Consider the following 19,825-nt stretch of genomic DNA (forward strand, 5'->3'; position numbering starts at 1 on the left):
CACAATTTCAGGTGCTGGATACACAGTCTGAACAGCACAGTTTAGGGTCCTGTGCTATGAAGAAACCTACATACTAGTCCTGGGAAATGAGACAAGCAACAAGCAAGTGAACCCAGGAAAAACCAGTGTCACTTCAGATGGTGATAAAGCAGGGTCATGTGATCGAGCGAGCCCAAATGGCTAGTGGACAGAAGGTCACTCTATTTTAGATTGGCTGGTCAGGGTAGGTCTCTCTAAGGAGGTAAGATTCAAGCTTTCCAGGTAGGAGGTACAGTCGAAGAATGTATCCATGAAGGTGGGAGCCCATTTGAGTGCTGTGGATGCCAGCCTGGGAAAGTGACCAATGGGGAGAAAGGTATCAGGTGAGTTCAGAGAGGGGGGCCGAGGCCAGATCATTTGCCTAACACTTTTAAAGTCTAATTGTCAATATAGGTACTTAAAGATCACAATCCAATTTTGAAACTACAAAGCATGCAAATGATCAGTTCAAAGTGAACTTTAACAAATTATTCTACTTGGGTACAATATTTTTCATCAAATATAAAATTGTAGTTAAAGAAAAAGAAAGTTATAATGGATAATTTCACTCAGATGTTCCCAAGTCCACCAGACCTGTAAAGTCACTCTTCCCCTTCAAGTGTCAATAGAATGCATATTCTTTCACTAAAAAATGCTGTTGTCATGGTGATGTCAGCAACATGGCAGAGTGAGCTGTTCCCTTTATCTGTCCTCCTTTTGAACTACAACTAAGTGGACATTCACTGACCAATGGTGGAAGCCCACACAGCACAACAGGACGCCTGAGAGACACATGCAGCTATACATCTGCAGGTGGATGCACGGGCCCCCAGGGACGTGGCAGAGATAGGTGAGCACACCCTGCTCTCCCCTGGTAGACCTGTGCTCACACACAAATGCTTTCAAACCTGGTGCAAGTGCCTAGAAAGTAGGAATGTACACTAGGGTGACCATAGGAGAAGGCGGCAGTAACCCTTAGCCCACGTTTGTGTTTGCTGTCCTGGTAGGGAGGGGGAGCCCACGGTGCCCCTGTACAGCCAAGGAGCAGCCCTAGCTTGGGTCCCAGTGAGGAAGCCCCACCTGCCAAGCACAGCAGATCCACCAGCTGTAAACAGAGACCTCAGCAGATGTAGGCGCTGGGGCAAGCACTCCTCAGGTGTGCGTGTGAACCCTCATAGGGCTGCTGAGCCCCCAAAGAGGGAATGTGTCCTGGGGGCTGTGGGAACAGGCACGGTAGCTTTGAGCCCACTGGTGATCACTTTCTGGTGGGGAGGGAGAGCTCAGAGTGCCCCTGAGGCACCAAAGAACAGCCCTAGCCCAGCAAGGAAGCCCTGCTCACCGAGGACAGTTCACACAAGTGCCTGAAGGCACTCCAGGCTGGGGCAAGCACCCATAATACCCTCACAGCTTCCAGCAGACTGGGTGGGGCCAGAAACACTGCTCCCACTTCCCCCAGCAGTAACAGGGGGAACCTTTATCTTAAAGGGTACCACAAATGCACTGACAAAAGGTTAGTTCATTGAACACCATGAGAAACTGCAGCAAAAATTCAGACCAGAAGGGAAATGGCAATTCTCCAGAAGCCAACGCTGAAGACACAGAAATATACAACCTGAATGACAGAGAATTCAAACTAGCCATCACAAGGAAACTCAATGACTTACAAGAAAACATGGAAAGACAAGTCAAGGAGCTCAGCAATAAAATGAATCTTTTCAGCAAAGAGATTGAAACTATAAAAAAAATCAAGCAGAAATTCTGGATATGAAAAACACAATGAAATAAAAAATAATCTAGAATCAGTAAGAAATAGAACTGATCTTATGGAGGAAAGAATTAGTTTTCTAGAGGATAAAAATGTAGAAATTCTACAGGTAGAGGAGGAGAAAGAAATAAGGTTTTTTCAAAATGAAGGAATTCTTCGAGAAATATCTGACTCAATTAGGAAAAGCAACATAAGGATTATAGGTATTCAAGAGGGATAAGAGGGGGGAATGGAGCAGAGAACTTGTTCACAGAAATAATTGCTGAGAACTTCCCAAACCTGGGAATGGTTTCAGATTTGCAGATAAATGAAGCTAATTGAATGCCCAACTTCATCAATACTAAAAGACACTGTCCAAGGCATATAATAGTAAAAATGGCAAAAGTTAGTGATAAAGAAAAAATATTAGGAGCAGCAAGGCAGAAGAAAATAACCTACAAAGGAAACCCTATCAGGCTATCAACGGATTTCTCAGCAGAAACCCTACAGCCTGGGAGATAATGGAATGATATATTAAAAATACTGAAAGACAAAAACTTTCAGCCGAGGTTACTTTATCCAGCAAAACTTTTGTTCAGATACGATGGAGAAATAAAAGCTTTCTCAGATAAACAAAAGCTGAGAGAGTTCATCACCACTAGACCTCCCTACAAGAAGTAATTAAAGATGCCCCCACACCAGCAGCAAAAATGCAAAGGTGTACAAAGCTCTGCGCAAGGAGATAAATAGACAGACAAGATCAGAAACCTGCAGCTTTCTACTAGAACAGGGAGGCAAAGACTCAATGACAACTTAAAAGAGAAAGAGAAAGAAGGCATTGACAGTAATGATAAACACTTCAACTTAGCCACAAACTCACAACATTAAAAACAGAACAATTGGTAACAGCAATTACTCAGAATGGGAGAGGAAAGGGAAGGAACCTGCTTAGGTTAATGGAGATAAGAGGCTATAAGAAAATTGACAATCTCATCTCCAATGTCTTTCATACATTCCTCACAGTAACCACTAAACAAAACATCAGAGCAGAGCCACAATCCATAAAAAGAGAGAGAACTGAGAAATCCCTCTTGGAAAACCAACAAAATGAAATGGCTGTCAGAAATACAAAGGAAGAGAAACATTGGAAACATAGAACAACCAGAAAACAAGAGGTAAAATGGCTTCATTAAGCCCTCATATAAGAATAATCACTCTAAATGTAAATGGATTGAATTCTCCAATTAAAAGACACAGAATAGCTGGATGGATTAAAAAACAAGACCAAGCAATATGCTGCCTCTAGGAAACACATCTCAGTTCTGAAGAAAAACACAGACTTAGAGAGAAGGGATGGAAGACAATGCTCCAAGTTAATGGCAAGCAAAAGAAAGCAAGTGTTGCCATACTTTTATCAGACAAAGCAGACTTCAAATTACAAAAGACAATGAGAGACAAAGAGCGACAGTATATAATGATAAAAGGGGCATTCCACCAAGAGGACATAACACTTATTAATATATCTGCACCTAATACAGGGCCACCAAAGTACATAAAGCCACTATTAACAGACCTAAAGGAAAAAATTAACAGCAACACAATAATAGTAGGGGACCTCAACACCCCAATCACTTCAATGAACAGATTGTCCACACAAAAAGCCAACAAGGAAATAGTATATTTAAGTGAAACACTTGGCCAGAGGGACTTAATAGATATATAGAGAGCATTCCATCCCCAAACAGCAGAATACACATTCTTCTCAAGTGCCCATGGAACATTCTCAAAGATAGACCATATGCTGGGGGACAAGGCAAGCCTCAATAAATTTAAGAAGATTGAAATCATCCCAACCCCCTATTCTGACCACAATACTATGAAGCTGGAAATCAACCACAAGAACAAAACTGGGCAAGTCAGAAATATGTGGAGACTAAACAACATGCTATTGAACAACCACTGGATCATTGAAGAAATCAAAGGGGAAATTAAGAAATACCTGGAGATAAATGAAAATGAAAATACAACATACCAACTCTTATGGGATGCATCAAAAGCATTCATAAGAGGGAAACTCAGAGCAAAACAGGCCCACCTCAACAAGCAGGAAAAATCTCAAATAAGTAATCTCAAAATGCACCTAACAGAGCTAGAAAAAGAAGAACAAAGTCCAAAGTCAGCAGAAGGAACATAATAAAAATCAGAGTAGAAATAAATGAAGTAGAGACTAAAAGAACAGTAGAAAAGATTAGTGAAATTAAGAGCTGTTTCTTTGAGAAGATAAAATTGATAAACCCTTAGCCAGACTCATCAAGAAAAAAAGAGAGAAGGCTCAAATAAATAAAATTAGAAATGAAAGAGGAGAAATTACAACAGATACTGCAGAAATAGAAGGATTATAAGAGAATACTATGAAAAACTGTATCCCCACAAATTGGATAACCTAGAAGAAATGGATGAATTCCTAGACTCGTACAACCTCCCAAAACTGAATCAAGGAGAAATAGAGAATCTGAACAGACCAATCACAAGTACAGAGATTGAAACAGGAATCAAAAACCTCCAGAAAATCAAAAGTCCAGGACCAGATGGCTTCCCTGGAGAATTCTACCAAACATTCAAAGAAGATTTAGTACCTATCCTTCTCAAACTATTCCAGAAAATTGAAGAAGATGAAGCACTTCCTAACACATCCTATGAGGCCAACATTACCCTGATATCAAAACCAGACAAGGACATCACAAAGAAGGAAAACTACAGGCCAATATCACTGATGAACTTAGATGCAAAAATCCTGAGCAAAATATTGGCAAACTGAATACAGCAATACATTAAAAGAATCATACACCGTGATCAAGTGGGATTTATTCCAGGGATGCAGAGATGGTTCAACATCTGCAAATCAATCAATGAAATACACCACATTAACAAAATTAGGAATAAGAATCACATGATCATCTCAATAGATGCAGAGAAAGCATTTGACAAGATCCAACGTCCATTTATGATAAAAACTCTTGGGGGCTGGCTCAGTGGTGCAGTGGTTAAGTGCACATGTTCTGCTTCGGTGGCCCAGGGTTTGCTGGTTCGGATCCCAGGTGCAGACATGGCACTACATGACAAGTTGTGCTGTGTTAGGCGTCCTACATATAAAGTAGAGGAAGATGGGCACAGATGTTAGCTCAGGGCCAGCCTTCCTCAGCAAAAAGAGGATGATTGGTGGCAGATGTTAGCTCAGGGCTAATCTTCCTAAAAAAAAATTGTAAAAACTCTCAATAAAATGGATATTGAAGGAAAATATCTCAACATAATAAAGGCCATGTATGACAAACCCACAGCCAACATCATACTTAACAGTGAAAAACTGACAGCCATCCCTCTGAGAACAAGAATAACACAAGGTGCCCACTCTCACCACTCCAACTCAACATAGTACTGGAGGTTTTGGCCAGATCAATTAGGCAAGAGAAAGAAATAAAAGTAACCCAAGTTGGAAAGGAAGAAGTGAAACTCTTGCTGTTTGCAAATGACATGATTCTATATATAGAAAACCCTAAAGAATCCACCAGAAAACTACTAGAAATAACCAACAACTACAGCAAAGTTTCAGCATACAAAATCAATTTTAAAAAATCAGTTGCATTGCTATACACTAACAATGGACTAACAGAAAAGGAAATCAACAATACAACCTCATTTACAATCGCAGCAAAAAGAATAAAATACCTAGGAATAAACTTAACCAAAGAACTGTACACTGAAAACTATAAGAAATTATTGAAAGAAATTGAAGAAGACAAAGAAGTGGAAAGAGATTCCATGTTCATGGGTCGGAAGAATAAACATAGTTAAAATGTCCATGCTACCTAAAGCAATCAGCAATCCCAATCAAAATCCCAATGACATTCTTCAAAGAAATAGAACAAAGAATCCAAAAATTTATATGAAAAAACAAAAGACCCTGGATAGCCAAAGCAATCCTGAGAAAAAAGAACAAAGCTGGAGGCATCACAATCCCTAACTTCGAAACATACTACAAAGCTTTAGTAATCAAAACAGCACAGTACTGGCAAAAACAAAAAACAAACAAACAAAAAACCAACAAACAGATCAACGGATCTGAATTGAAAGCCCAGAAATAAAACCATACATCTGTGGACAGTTAATATTTGACAAAGGAGCCAAGAACATACAATGGAGAAAGGAAAGTCTCTTCAATAAATGGTATTGGGAAAACTGGACAGCTACATACAAAAGAATGAAAGTACACCATTATCTTGCACCATACACAAAAATTAAAAGTGGATTAAAGATTTGAATGTAAGAACTGAAACCATAAAAATCCCAGAAGAAAATATAGGCAATATGCTCTTTGACATTCGTCTTAGCCATATCTTTTCAAATACCATGTCTACTCAGGTAAGGGAAACAAAAGAAAAAGTTAACAAATGGGACTACATCAGACTAAAAACCTTCTGCAAAGCAAAGGAAACCATGAACAAAACAGAAAGGGAGCCCACCAACTGAAAGAAAATATTTGAAAATCATTTCTCACACAAGGGGTTGATCTCCAAAGTATATAAAGAACTCATACAACTCAACAAAAAGCAAACAAACAACCTGATCAAAAAATGGGCAGATGATATAAACAGACATTTCCCCAGAAGATATACAGATGGCCAAAAGGCACATGAAAAGATGTTCATCATCACTAATTATTAGGGAAATGCCAATCAAAACTACAATGAGATATCACCTTACACCAGTCAGAATGGTTATAATGACCAAGACAAAAGTTAACATGCATCTATGAAGGACAACATGCAGAGGAAAAAGTATATAGGGACGTGTAAGTGGGAATTGATTGTGATTAATAAAATCATCCCAAGGTTCCCCATCAGGGTAACAGAATAGGTGGGAAAAAACACAGCAAAAAGAACACTCTGAGGTTCTGGATGGTCACTAAATCCCAAGAGAAAGAACTCAGTCTTCGCAGTGCCATTCTTCAGCGCCATTCTCTGCAGTGCTCCTGGACTTCTGAAGTTGTGACAGAGCAATGATGGCAATGTTAATAACCTTAATATTAACAAAAAAGAAAATGGTCAAAATAAATGGAACAGTAATTCTAAGTCCACTTGGGCACCCTGATGGCACCGAGGCATGTCTACAGTTAGTGTGGTGTCATGCATAAGTTCTCACCTTCATTGTATTAAATTGAAAATTTGCCACTTCTATTCCGTAAAGCTGTTGTTTTCCACATGAAATGGCACCACCGTCAAACCAGTTGCTGAACTCTAGATCTGGGCTTCACTTCTACTTTCTTCAACTCTTTCATCTTCCAGCAATGTCAAGCGATGGTGGTTAACCACATTGCTATATAGCAAACTTTGAATAAACAGCCTCTCTTCCCATTTTTGTTGTTTTTGTTTATTTCCACAACAGATAAAAGCTTTGCTGTCCCAGCTGAAGAGTTGTATGGGGAGAGGAGCACAAGTTCTGTATTTCTCACCTTGAGATGTGGCTTTGTCTCTGAGGAACAAAAGAACTCCTTAGGGTTGTCTGAAGTCCACTGATAAAATAGAAGTAAGAAAGATTCTGACTTAGTTATGTAAGTGACTGAATCCTGGCTCTGTCACTCAGCCATTGTGAAACCTCGGGCAGGCTGATTAATCAGAGTTTCAGTTTCATTCATGATGTGAGAATGATAGTATCTTTCTCATCAAATTGTAATTGTTAAAAATTTCCTTCTACAGCCTCAATATCCTCACCACCTTGTTCCTTCACTGTTCCAAAGTTGGCAACATAGCAATTCTGAGTCGATCCAGATTTCTAGTTTATTTTATCTGGAATCCAAGCTACAGAATACAACTGGAGAATTCCTCACGCTTACACGTTTATTAAATTCAATCCAGGCAACGTGATGATGATATCCAGGGATGTTTCCATGCCTTGTGTGGTGAAAAATTGTAAAAGATGTTGAAAAGGCTTACCTACTTACCTTTCTGAGTTATCTCTGCCTTTCATCGTGTTTGCTCTAGTTTATAAATTGTACACTGTAGATACCAGTAGCAATGCAAGTGATACTTGTCTACAGACAGGCACATTGTGTCCAGTGTGGAGACAGCTGATTTCCCTCTCTGCTGTGGATAAAGCTAGTTTTGTATCTATTTGTATATTTATTTGTGAATTCCTGATCTATTATTCTTTGAGTTACTTTTTATACCAATTACAACAACTTAATGAATGAAGTAAAATCTTTGACACATATTCATTTTATATTTGTATGAAAGTCACAATTTTAAGTTGTGTGTATATATGTAGGTGTATATATTATATATAAACTTGTTCTTTAACATTTCACATTGCACACAGCTATTTCCCTCATTTAATAGCTGTTGCAAACCTTCATACTTCTTTTTAAGTCTCATTCTACGACTTCTTCTCACTGCCAGAAAATAATTTCTATTTTGTGGATAAAAGTATAGAATAGCAAATAAGTATATCCTCAGCTGTGTCATCGGGTCATTGTATGAGCATTTGGATTCATCAGTGATACCCTCTCTCCATCTCTTTTCTGGGAAAACATGCCCCTCCTCTCTGAAGTTAATCCCTTCCACTGTGCACCCAGTTCTGACTTTCTGCGTCAGTTGAGATACTTACACTATTACTGCTCCTCTTTCTCTCATAAACTTTCAGCACATACCAAAATTTAAGTCAGTTTCATCTTTAAAAATATTACCCTGTGTCTGCTTCTGTTCATTTTCCTTCATTTCGTTGCAATATTTTCTTACAGGCATCCACACTGGTTCCACTTTCTCACTTCAGCCTACTGCGATAGGATTTTTGTCCCAACAACCTAAAACCCTTTCTGTTCCACACCCCCAGATATATCCTAGCTGTAAAATACAAAGATTTTTCAATATGTAATGAACTTTATTTCTCTGTTCCATGTGATAGCTTTGACCTCTCCTTTCTTCTCAAAATCCCCTCCTCTCTTGGCTTCTGTGCATCTCTCTTGATTTCACTCCCACTCTCAATACTCCCCTGCTCAGCCTCCTTCACAGATGGTGGCACTTTCCCAGGGCTTCATTCTTGACCTACTAGTCTCCTCACCATGGACCCTCTTCCTACATAATTATATGCCTTTGTCTTCTTAAATACCATCTATACGGTGGTGACTTTCATATACCCATTCTGAAAGCATCTGTCCACCTTAAAGTTGGATGTCAAATAGGCACATGTACATTTCAGCATGCCTACAACAAAATTTAGTTAGCATCATTACAATTTATACCTATTTTGCAATCCCTATCTTGGTATGCGTCTCTACCACCTACACTGCTGGCCCAAATAAGAAACCTCTCATAACTGAAAGCCAACCAAGAACCACTGATTAAATCTTAGAAATGTGGCAAATATTCAATGTTTCCTTTTTGTAGTGACTGAAATTCCATTATTTAATGCCATCCCTCTTTTTCCTCAGTTGAACCTCTTAATTGGCTTTATTCCCTCTGGTCAGTTCCCACCCTACTTTCGAACATGCTACAAAATCTATCCAGAAACCGGTGTAAGAGTTACCTGTATGAAATAGATTTTGTGTTATATTTCCTTCTTGCTTAAACACTTAGATGATTCCCTGTCCCCTACAAGCTCAGCATTTAAATACCTTCAGATTTGAATCTAATGACATTACCAAAATGTCACCCTCTTACTCTTTACTCAATTTGTTCCAGGTTTTTAATAAAACTAAATGTCTTTACTATAAAACTTTGTATACATTTAGATTTAATAAGCAGAGTATAACTATCTGGGAGGTTATTTGGGTAGAGAGTGAAATATAGATATAATAATGATTGTTGATTCTGAATTATTACTCAAAGTTTATTTTTCTACCTTTGTTCCGTTTGTAGCTAAATTAGGTGAATTCTGGGTAAACGCATATATCTGTCATTAATATATTTTCATCTTATAATTTTCAAAGTACTTTCACATCTTATTTAATTCTCACAGCTCTTTAAAATATGTTAAGAATTTATTGTCTCTCAATTATATTGAAAAAGACCTGATGATTTCAGGCCAATTAACCAGCCCAGGGTTGCAAAGTTCTGCAATCAAAGAGCTGGGGCCAGAGGGACTGGCCTGGTGGCAAAGCAGTTGAGTTTGCGCACTCTGCTTCAGCGGCCCAGCGTTCGCTGGTTCAGATCTTGGAGGTGGACCTACACACTGCATATCAAGACTTGCTGTGGCAGCATCCCACATAAAGTGGAGGAAGATGGGCAGGGATGTTAGCTCAGGACTAATCTTCCTCAAAAAAAAAAAAAAGCTGGGGCCAGAGATCGGAAATTCTGTATCTTTGGGTAAAGCACTCTTCAATAAACATTTCCTTCCGAGAATGGAAATATGTCAGAGGTGGAGGAACTTAGGAAGAAAATTGGAGTAAATAATATTATTTTCCAAAAACTCAATGTGCTAAATATGACATAGGGACGTTAGATTGAAACTAACTTTACTTTTCATTTATGGGATGTGCTAGGACAGGCAGGTTTACCTTTTTTGACACAGAAACAGAGACAGTATGTTGCATTGATTCAAATCATCAGCCCTGGAGCCACACTGCCTGGGTTTAAATCCGGTTCTACCACTTAATATTTATATGACTTTGGCCAAATTTCAGTAGCTCTATGGTTTCATCTTCTTATACGCAAATTGAATATTATAGAAACACTTGTCTGCAGGGTAATGATGAAGATTAATTGAGCTATGACATGTAAAGTACTTTGAAGAGTGTTTTTCACATAGCAAACATTCAGTAAATGTTAGTTATTACTCAAGCATGTGAAGACAAGTTTGAGCTTCACTCGATATTAATATTCATTATTTTATTATCAACCAGGATTCCCTTTTTGCTTTAGACAAAGTGTTAATTGGAGAAAGAAAGCATCATTGAGCCACCAGTCAGCTCTTTGGAGTTCTCTTTTCCTGAAATACATGAGGTTTTCACCTTAGAAAATATGAGCTCTCATTGAGTGACAGCCCATCTGTACCTGTCTACAAACATAGGAGACAAGATTGTCAGTTGATGTGGGAGTAGAACAGTGGCCACTGCTGTGAAGTTGAGAGAAAGATAAAATTAGATCCAGTGGCTAGTAAGGTAAAGGTGGGTGGAAATGTTTTCCTGTTGTGCAATCCCCTCTTTTGGTAATTATAAAGATTAACTCTTAAAAAGTAGGCATCAAAGAAAGAGGCTTATCTTTAGGGACCATGCTTAAATAAGCTTGGGATCTGAGCCCTGGGGAACAATCACTTCTTTGCTGAAGTTGTTTTCTACTAAATCCTTTATTTACAATCACAGAACTAAAGGTAATGAAGAAATCAATTTATACACAGAATATTTACTTGCAATGAATATGAGACAAATGTATATTCATTCTGAGTAAAAAAATGAAGTCAATTTAATAAGAGTGATTGCATGCATTAAGGATGATGAGAAGACATCAAAGAGATATCTCTTTGTGCACCTTGCTATGAATATATTGATGTTCTTTCAGACCAAGAAACCAAGTCTAACAATATCACCCCAAAAACACATTCAAGGCAATTAGACATTGGAGAAGAGCAGAAAAGATAACAGTAAAAACTTGAGCTCTCCAGTAAAGGGGATAAGATATGGTTTAATAACATAGGCAAGAGGAAAACAAAAAAAAAAACATGCATTGTCCCCTAGCTCAAAAAATACTTCCCTATTTTACTTTTTATTCACATCCACCCAAAACAAGCCCCTCGTTAAAGGTCTCTGATGAAACCCTGAGTCTAGCTAAGAAAATATCTTTTCGAAAGGCAGTTTGGATCCCAACACTTTCTTGAGAGCTTCTTTCATATCCTTGTTCCTCAGGCTAAAGGTCAGAGGATTCAGCATGGGGTCACTCCAGTGTAGAACACATGGCCACTTTGTCAGCATCCATACTGTTGCCAGAACTGGGCCAGCAGTAAAAGAAAAGGACTGTTCCCTGCATGACAATGATGCCTGTGAGGGGGAAGGCACAGGTGGAAAAGGCTTTGCATCTTCCCTCTGCAGAGAGCATCCTCAGGATGGTGATGAGAACAAACAGTAGGAGGTGAGGATGATCACGGTGGTGATGATCTCACTAAAAGTGGCCACAAGGAACACCATCAGTTCATTAATAGAGATGTCACAGCAAGCACGAGTGAAGAGAGGGGGTACATCACAAAAGAAATCATTAACTACACTTTACCTATAGGATGGGATTTCACCAGCTAAACACAAGTGAATCAGAGAACACACAGTTCCACAGAGGTGGCAGCCAGAAGCCAGCACCATACAAAGTTTCTGGGACATGGAGACCACAGAAAGCAGTGGGCTACAGATGGCCAAGAAGCAGTCATAGCCATGACAGCCAGCAGGAAGACCTCGGTGACTGCACACATGCAAAACAAGTAGAATTGTACCATGCATCCCAGGAAAGAGATGGCTTTTCCTTGTTTAAGATGTTGGACAGCATCTTTGGCATGATGAAGATGGAACAGCAAAAAATCCACAAAGGACAAGAGCCTGAGGATAAGGTACATGGGAGTGTGAAGTCGAGAGCTGGCCTGAATCACTGCAGTCATGCTCAGGTTGGCCAAAACCGTGACTCCAAATATGAGAAGTAACAGAGGGGGAGAAAGACTGATGCTCAGGGGCATCTGACAGTCGAAGAAGAGTGAACTCTGTCACAATGGTACAGTTCTCCTCCTCCATTTCCACCATATGTCAGGATAGGAAAATAAGTGATAAGTTTTGTGTTTCTTCTAAAAAAAAAAGAGTAAGAGAGAAGTCAACACACTTATATTAACTTCATAAAAATATAACATTAATACCAAACACAGTGTATCTAAAACACAAATTGTCAAAGAATTCAAAATATTCAATGTATCAGTGGACCCCACTGGTCAAAATTAATTTAAGTAGCAACAGAAACCTATGATTCTCAACTGTTACCTCCCACAGTAAATTGAGTTGATGAATTAAATTAGGTGTTTTGATGGAATTTGAAATAGATTCCATGATGTATGTTAAAGCCTCATAGAGATGAACTCTCACTCCCTGAGAAGTGTAGTAAGTCCTGTCCGGTAGGGTAATAGCATTTGTTGTCAGGCAGGTCTGGTGGCAATGAACTCAGTCAGCTTGTGTTTATGTGGAAATGTCTTTGTATCATCTTTATTTTTGAAAGACACTTTTTTCTGGGTATTGAATTCTTGGTTGGCATTTTTTTCATTTAGCAGTTTGAATGTATCATGTCGTTCTGCAGGGTCTCTAATGAGAAAGGCAGGGAGGGGCAACTTAGGGCTCTGGTTGGGAGCAGAGTTATTTCTGGTTGACCTATTTTCATTTTATTCTTTCTGTTCTTTACCACCTTTTCCACCATTTACTTGTTTTATTCTTCTTTTTCCCTGGTACCATTTGTCAGTCTGATAACAACTCTGAATCCTTGTTTCTATGTGGTTAATGCGCATGAGATTAACTTGCTCTTCTTATAGGCTGAATAGACGAATCAAAAGTTAAGTTTATTACATCTGAGGTGTTTGTGACTAGCAAAGTAAGGAAAACTAAAGGGAATACTACTCTCTAAGATGCTAATAACTTGTGTCATTATTTCTTAAAATATTCCCCCTGGAATGCAGACAAGAACGTTTTTTTCAGTGATCTATGAGAAAGCTGCTGTGAAAAAAGGATGGTCAGACTTGACATTGATGCAAAGAGTCTTCTAACAGTTGTGACAGATATTTCCACCTTTTTACACAGAGAGGCATTTTGGATTACAAAATAATTTTCTAATGTATTTCCATTTTTATTTTGACTATACTGTTTTCACATACTCTGAGAAAGAAACAGAAAAAAAAGAACAATCCAAAGTATTTTGAGATTTACTGTTAATATAGGAAATAAATAGAATAAATATGTGTTGGTGAAAAATGATATTTTCAGCTCAATAAATCTTGTATGAGCACCAGGTCTGTGAAAAGCTGTCATTGCAGTTTATGGATAGAGAAATGCATTTCACGTGTCAAGGTTTATTATAGTTTCTGGAGTGTAGAAAAGTTCACAGATGATTTGAATGTAAGGTAGTGTATGAGGTAAGTCCTCACTAAGAGCTATGGGTCCTAGAAAGTTAGAAACAATCGTGTCTGGGTAGAAATTATAGAAGAGGTTAATGGAGGCAGTGACCTTCATGTAACTTCTGGAGAATGTCAGTTTTTCCATCTCCAAGAGACAGCTTTGAGTAGATTCTCTATGTCAGGGTATAAAAGTATGACTCCCTGTATGCTCCCAAAATGATATCATGAGGATACAGATTGCAGTTGACACACTTATGAGATTTAATTTAAAAGTAAAGTAACTACTTCTCAGAGAAGCTCACAGGAAACATGGCAATGAGGAGGCTAAAAACTGAAAGATAGATAACATGCCATGCAGGTAGGAAGGGAGTTCCTGAAATACTTTGGGTAAAAACCTTCCTTTTTCATCAATATTTATCCCCACCCAATGTTCTTCTACATGTGATCTTCTCTACCTTGCCCCTCCATCATGTTCCTGTTCTCTTTAGTAAGATTTGCAAAGAGGAATAAATAAATATTAATTTCAAGTGATTTGGGGCAACCTGATATAGGAAACATAAGTAATGGGTGTTGACTTTCATGATAACTCTTTGGTTCTCAGGTAAAGCTGTTTCCCAGGGCATCTCCTGAACAGATAAGCAGGAAACATTGGATTCAGTTATGAAGAGTGAAGAGTTCAAGGAGGGTACATTATATTACTCATTTATTTGGTCTTTTGAGAGGTAAAGAATCCCGGGACAACTAGTTAACATTCCCACAGAAAAGGGTAAATTCTGTGTAGATATAAAGTGAGTGTAGGGATTTTCCCAAAGATAGAAGTCCAGTGTAACCTGATCAGGGAGGGGCTGGTAGTTGAAGAGATGGTACCTGAGGAAAGCAACGCTTCTCACTGTGGCATCTGCAATAAAATAGACACAGAGTAGGAGCCACCTAACACTATGTTCCACCCTCATCTACTCTCCGTATTTTCCTCTCTGACTTTCTTCCACTACTTTTTGTTGCCCATCCATTTTCAAACCAACACATTCTCTTACTATTGTTTTGACAAATTTAGCCGTTTGAAAGTTGTCTTATCTTGTTGGAAGGGTTGAGATGAGTACAGCAGTTATTAGAAGTTGTGCTGTGTTACTGATGCTGGTTTGACTCTGGATCATTGTAACCTGATATTGCATCAGATTCCATTAAGAAGATTCATGAAAAAAATGTTTTAAGATGATTGTTTTTATGGGTGTAGTAATTTCAATGTCTTACATGCTGCATGGTGCTGTTCAGAGTGCAACATCTTCTACTCCAGGTTGCACACTATTCAAAAGTCGTTTAAAATTGATCTCATTTTTCTTTTCTTTTTTCTGGTACTATAAATTGGAAGCATATTTGTCTCTCTACCATGCACAATAGACAGAAGGCCCCAGGAAATTTATGTTGTGAATGTGTTTTGTAATCAGTATGGCAAAATCAGCGATTTCAATATTATCACTTTCTAAGGGTTAGTAGAGAATATTCAATTTAAAAGTTCTTACTGAGCACCTCTAAACTATAAGGCATTGAGTTGGAACTGTGGAAAATGAGACCCTGAAAATACGTAGTTCTCCAATATTCTCATTCCAGGAGGGAAGCTAAAATAAACACACTCATTCTCGTGTTATAAGCAATAATGTCTAATATCATGAGAAAAGCTATAGAGAAAGGCTTTAGAGATTGGGAGAATGAATTTCCCTTTTAACAGGCAATCACTGAAAGCCTTCTAGAGGATGTTTCTCAACAGTTTGATCCTAAAGCTCACAGAAGGTTGACGCAGCTAGAAATGGAAAGGCATTACAAGAAAGGGAAGGACAAGAGGAGTTTGGATGCTCTGCAACTGTTTATTTTTAACCCTTACCTACTACGTTACTTCCATTACAGACATCCACCTGACATGTTTACTAGTCTTTGTATGCTCCCATTGCATTGTGAACGTATCCTGTTTATACACAGACCTCAATAAACCATTGTTGATTTGAGAATTATATTCCCTCTTTTCTAGATCATGGTGTATTAGAGATTACAAGATACATTAAAAATCCCTTTATTTAGCATAGAAAGAATCTTTGAAATGTACTTGAGGCCATAGAGAATATTTTTCAAAGAAGTTAATAAATATATGACTGAATTAGTCTGGATTGTTTGGAACATGAATGGATAGAAATGAGCTTTATTGTTCCAGATTGAGGTCTAGGGTTTTAATGTCATCATAAAACTATTGATTAAATATTAATTAAATATTTGATGAAGACTCAATTATTAATGTTAACTAAATTATGTATATTTAATATTCTTCATTTTGTAAGTATATATGTCCTACTGTGAAAAATAAATGTTTGTCCCAGAAATGGACATGCTAATAGAATTGATAATATCCAAACTAAAAAAAAACCACTCTCAGAGTGGCCAAAATCATTGACTAAATAGAGCAATAGAGACTTTCACAACGTCTTGCTTCCAATGCCTACTATATTTTCAAATGCTAATATTATGTGATACAGCACTCATTTAAGTGAATAAAGGAAATAATAAGCTCATTATAATGATTAAGGTGCCAAGACTCACTTCTCTTATAGTTTCAGATCTTTGTCCAAGATCACAAAGTCCAAAGAGAGTTTTTTTTAAATCCTTGGCACTCCAAAATGAATAGTCTCATCAGACATTTTCCCAAGAGTTGGTTTTAATTTGGAGGAAGATGAGAGAAACTTCATCTATTTAGAAGAAAATTTACTAAAGAAGAGGAAAAATAAAAGGGTAAATTTGTGTCTAGTTAGTCTAACATAGTCTGATCTTTGGTCAGCTCACAACTTGCAAGAAATATACTGGAGGTACAGGTGAGACTGCAGAGGAAGAACATAGAATAAGTAAGGCTTCCAGGTTATATATAACTATATTATATTTCAGTTTATATTTTTACTTGCATATGGTGTCTCTTCCAACATCAACTTGCAAGAAATATCTAGAGAAAGATTTTGTTCCTGGAAATAGTCACGATAATTCTTTTTTCAAATTTGAAAAAAAGAAATCTTCGTTGGAAGAAGTGGTATTTCCACATTCAATGATCATTGACTGTGCTAAAACAGAAAAAATTAATAAAGAAGTCAGTTACTGACTTTCTACTAAGCCTCTTTCTAAAACACATCTCTCTCCCACTTTGCTTCTCTGCTCTGTTCTGTGAATGTGGGGTTTGGGGGTTACAATCATGATCTGGTCCTACACTATCTGCCTGGTGACACCTTAACACACAGCCACTCTAGAACTATAATGCTTTAGCTAAAAACAAATTGTGAAAACAGACTATTAAGTAATATCCCCCCTTTAACTTAGAAATGTAACTTCAGGAGTTCTGACTGCTCTCAGGAGTGCTTTTCATAAACTGAAGAAAGATCAATAGAAATGAAGATATTAAGATATTAAACAACTATTAAAAACCATTTATTTCTGTTCATTAGTATTTGTCAAGAACTAATATAACAATCAGGCTTGAAGTTTTCAGCAGATTATGTAAAGGCCATAAGTGTTTCCTGTTCCATCTTTCAAGCTGGAATATCTGGGAGAGAATGAGCAGATAAGTGGAGAACACTATGTATTTCTAAATAATATACGTTTGTATCAATGTGTATAATAATATATGATATATAGATGAATGTATAAAGAATAAAAATTCTTTATCTTAAGAGGGGTGTGTGAGTTGTTTATAATTATTCATGACCCCACAAGGGCCACCATGTGTATCCTAAAGGTGGAGTGATACACCACGTTAAACATGGGTTCCATGATTTTTTAAAATGAAAAACCTGAAGGAAATAAAATGGAGACTGTCTCAATTTTATATTTATTGAGTTGCCAAAACTAATCAGAATAATGTCAAGTCTAACAAAGGGTTGTACTTGAAGAGAGCTGTAAAAAAGTATCACATTCTCAAGCTTAACTGAGACTCAATATGCCCAATGAGTCACAATGTTCCCAATGACTTGGTCATTAAAAATTGAGGAACAAAGTATTGAAATGACATTAAGAAATCACAGTTAGAATGTTATTGATGAAGAATATTTAATTTTTCTCAAAATATTCCATAATCTCACATAGTAATGTAGGGCATGGAACCACCATAAAGCTTCTCAAGGAAAAAATAGGTGAAAAACTTCATGACATTAGGCTTGGCAGTGATTTCTGGAAAAGACACAAAAGCTTAAGCAACAAAATTAAAATCAGGTGAAACAGCATCACTACATACAGCAAAGGAAACAATAAACAAGAGTTTAAAGGCAACCTGCAGAATGGGAGAAACTATTTGTAAATCATATATATGATAATGGATTAATATTGAAAATTTTTAAAAACCCTACAACCCAATAGGAAACAACTAATAACTCAATAAATGGGCAACAGACTTGAAAGGACATTTCTCCAAGGAAGACATAAAAATTGCCAACGGTATATGAACAGATGGTCAGTGTCACTAGTAATCAGGGAAATGCAAAATTAAAACTACAGTGAGATATCATGTCACACCTGTTAGGATGGATTTATCAAAATAACAAAGATAAGTTTTGGTGCAGATGTGGAGAAATTGGAACCCTTGCACACTGTTGGTTGGAATGTAAAATGATGTAACCCCAAAGGAAAACAGGTTGGCAGTTCCTCAGAAAATTGAAAATAGAATTACCATATGATTCAGCTTTCCATTTCTGGGTCTATACATCCCAAAGTACTAATATCAGGATCTCAAAGAGATATCTACACTCCCATGTTTATTGTAACATTATTAACAGCAACCAAAATATGAAAACAACCTGTCCATTGACAAATGAATTTATAAAGCAAATGTGGTATACACATACAATGGAATATTATTCAGTCTTAAAAAGAAGGAAATCTTGCCATATGCAACAACTTGGATGAACCAGGAGGACATTGTGTCAAGTGAAAGAAAGCCAGCCATGGACAAATACTGCCTGATTCCACTTGTATGAGGTATATATAAGTCAAACTCATAGAAACAGACAGTAGAATGGTGGTTGTCAGTGCTGGGGTGAGGTAGAAACAAGGAGTTGCTTTTCAATCATGCAGGATGAATAAGTTCTAGAGGTGTCCTGTAAAACACTGTGCCTGTAGTTAACAATAATGTATTGTGGACTTCAAAGTTTGTTAAGAGGGTAGATCTCACATGAAGTGTTCTTACTTCAATGAAAAATGTTATAAAATAAATAAAAATTTTAAAAGAATTATCTCAAAAATAATACAAGTACTAAAATATAGAAAAGATATATAGATGACAAATAAGATATGAAAAGATGATCAACATCCTACATCATTAAAGAATTGCAGTTAAAGTGACAATAAGGTACCACTATGCACCTACTAGAAGCCAAACCCAAAATACTGACAATGCTAAATGCTGGCGAGGATGTAGAGCAAGAGGAACTCTCCTTTGCCCAGGGGAATGCAAAATAGTACAGCCACGTAGGAAAACATTTTGGTGATTTTTTAAAACACAAAACATACTCTTCCTATACAATCCAAAAATTGCACAATGTGGTATTCACCCAGAGGAGATGAAAACTTATGTCTACACAAAAACCCATACAGGGATGTTTATAGTAGCTTTAACTCATAATTGCCAAAGCTTGGAATCAATCAAGATGTTCTTCGGTAGGCACATGAGTAGATAAACTGTGTTTTGTCCACAATGGAATATTATTCAGCACTTCAAAGAAATGTGCTGTCTAGTAGTGAAAAGACATGGAGGCATCTTAAATGCATAATACTAAGTGAAAGAAGACAATCTGAAAAGGCTACATACTGTATGATTCCAACTACATAACATTATGGAAAAGGCAGAAAAATATGGAAAAAGTAAAAAGATCAGTGGTTGGCAGTGTGTGGGAAGAGGAAGGGATAAATAGGCAGGACACAGAGGAC

The 19,825-nt window shown here is 37.5% G+C and overlaps 1 long non-coding RNA gene across 4 annotated transcripts in view; it reads left to right on the top strand.

The window, feature by feature from the left end:
- Positions 1-13,784, top strand: part of LOC123281383 (uncharacterized) — a 34,518-nt gene extending 20,734 nt beyond the window's left edge. For all 4 annotated transcript variants that reach the window (XR_011496883.1, XR_006520814.2, XR_006520819.2 and 1 more), the window contains one exon: positions 12-13,784. This is a non-coding gene — a long non-coding RNA (uncharacterized lncRNA). The remainder of the gene's footprint in view (positions 1-11) is intronic.
- Positions 13,785-19,825: the final 6,041 nt, after the last annotated feature.

Source organism: Equus asinus, chromosome 2, assembly GCF_041296235.1.
Source record: "Equus asinus isolate D_3611 breed Donkey chromosome 2, EquAss-T2T_v2, whole genome shotgun sequence".
Taxonomy (NCBI): domain Eukaryota; kingdom Metazoa; phylum Chordata; class Mammalia; order Perissodactyla; family Equidae; genus Equus; species Equus asinus.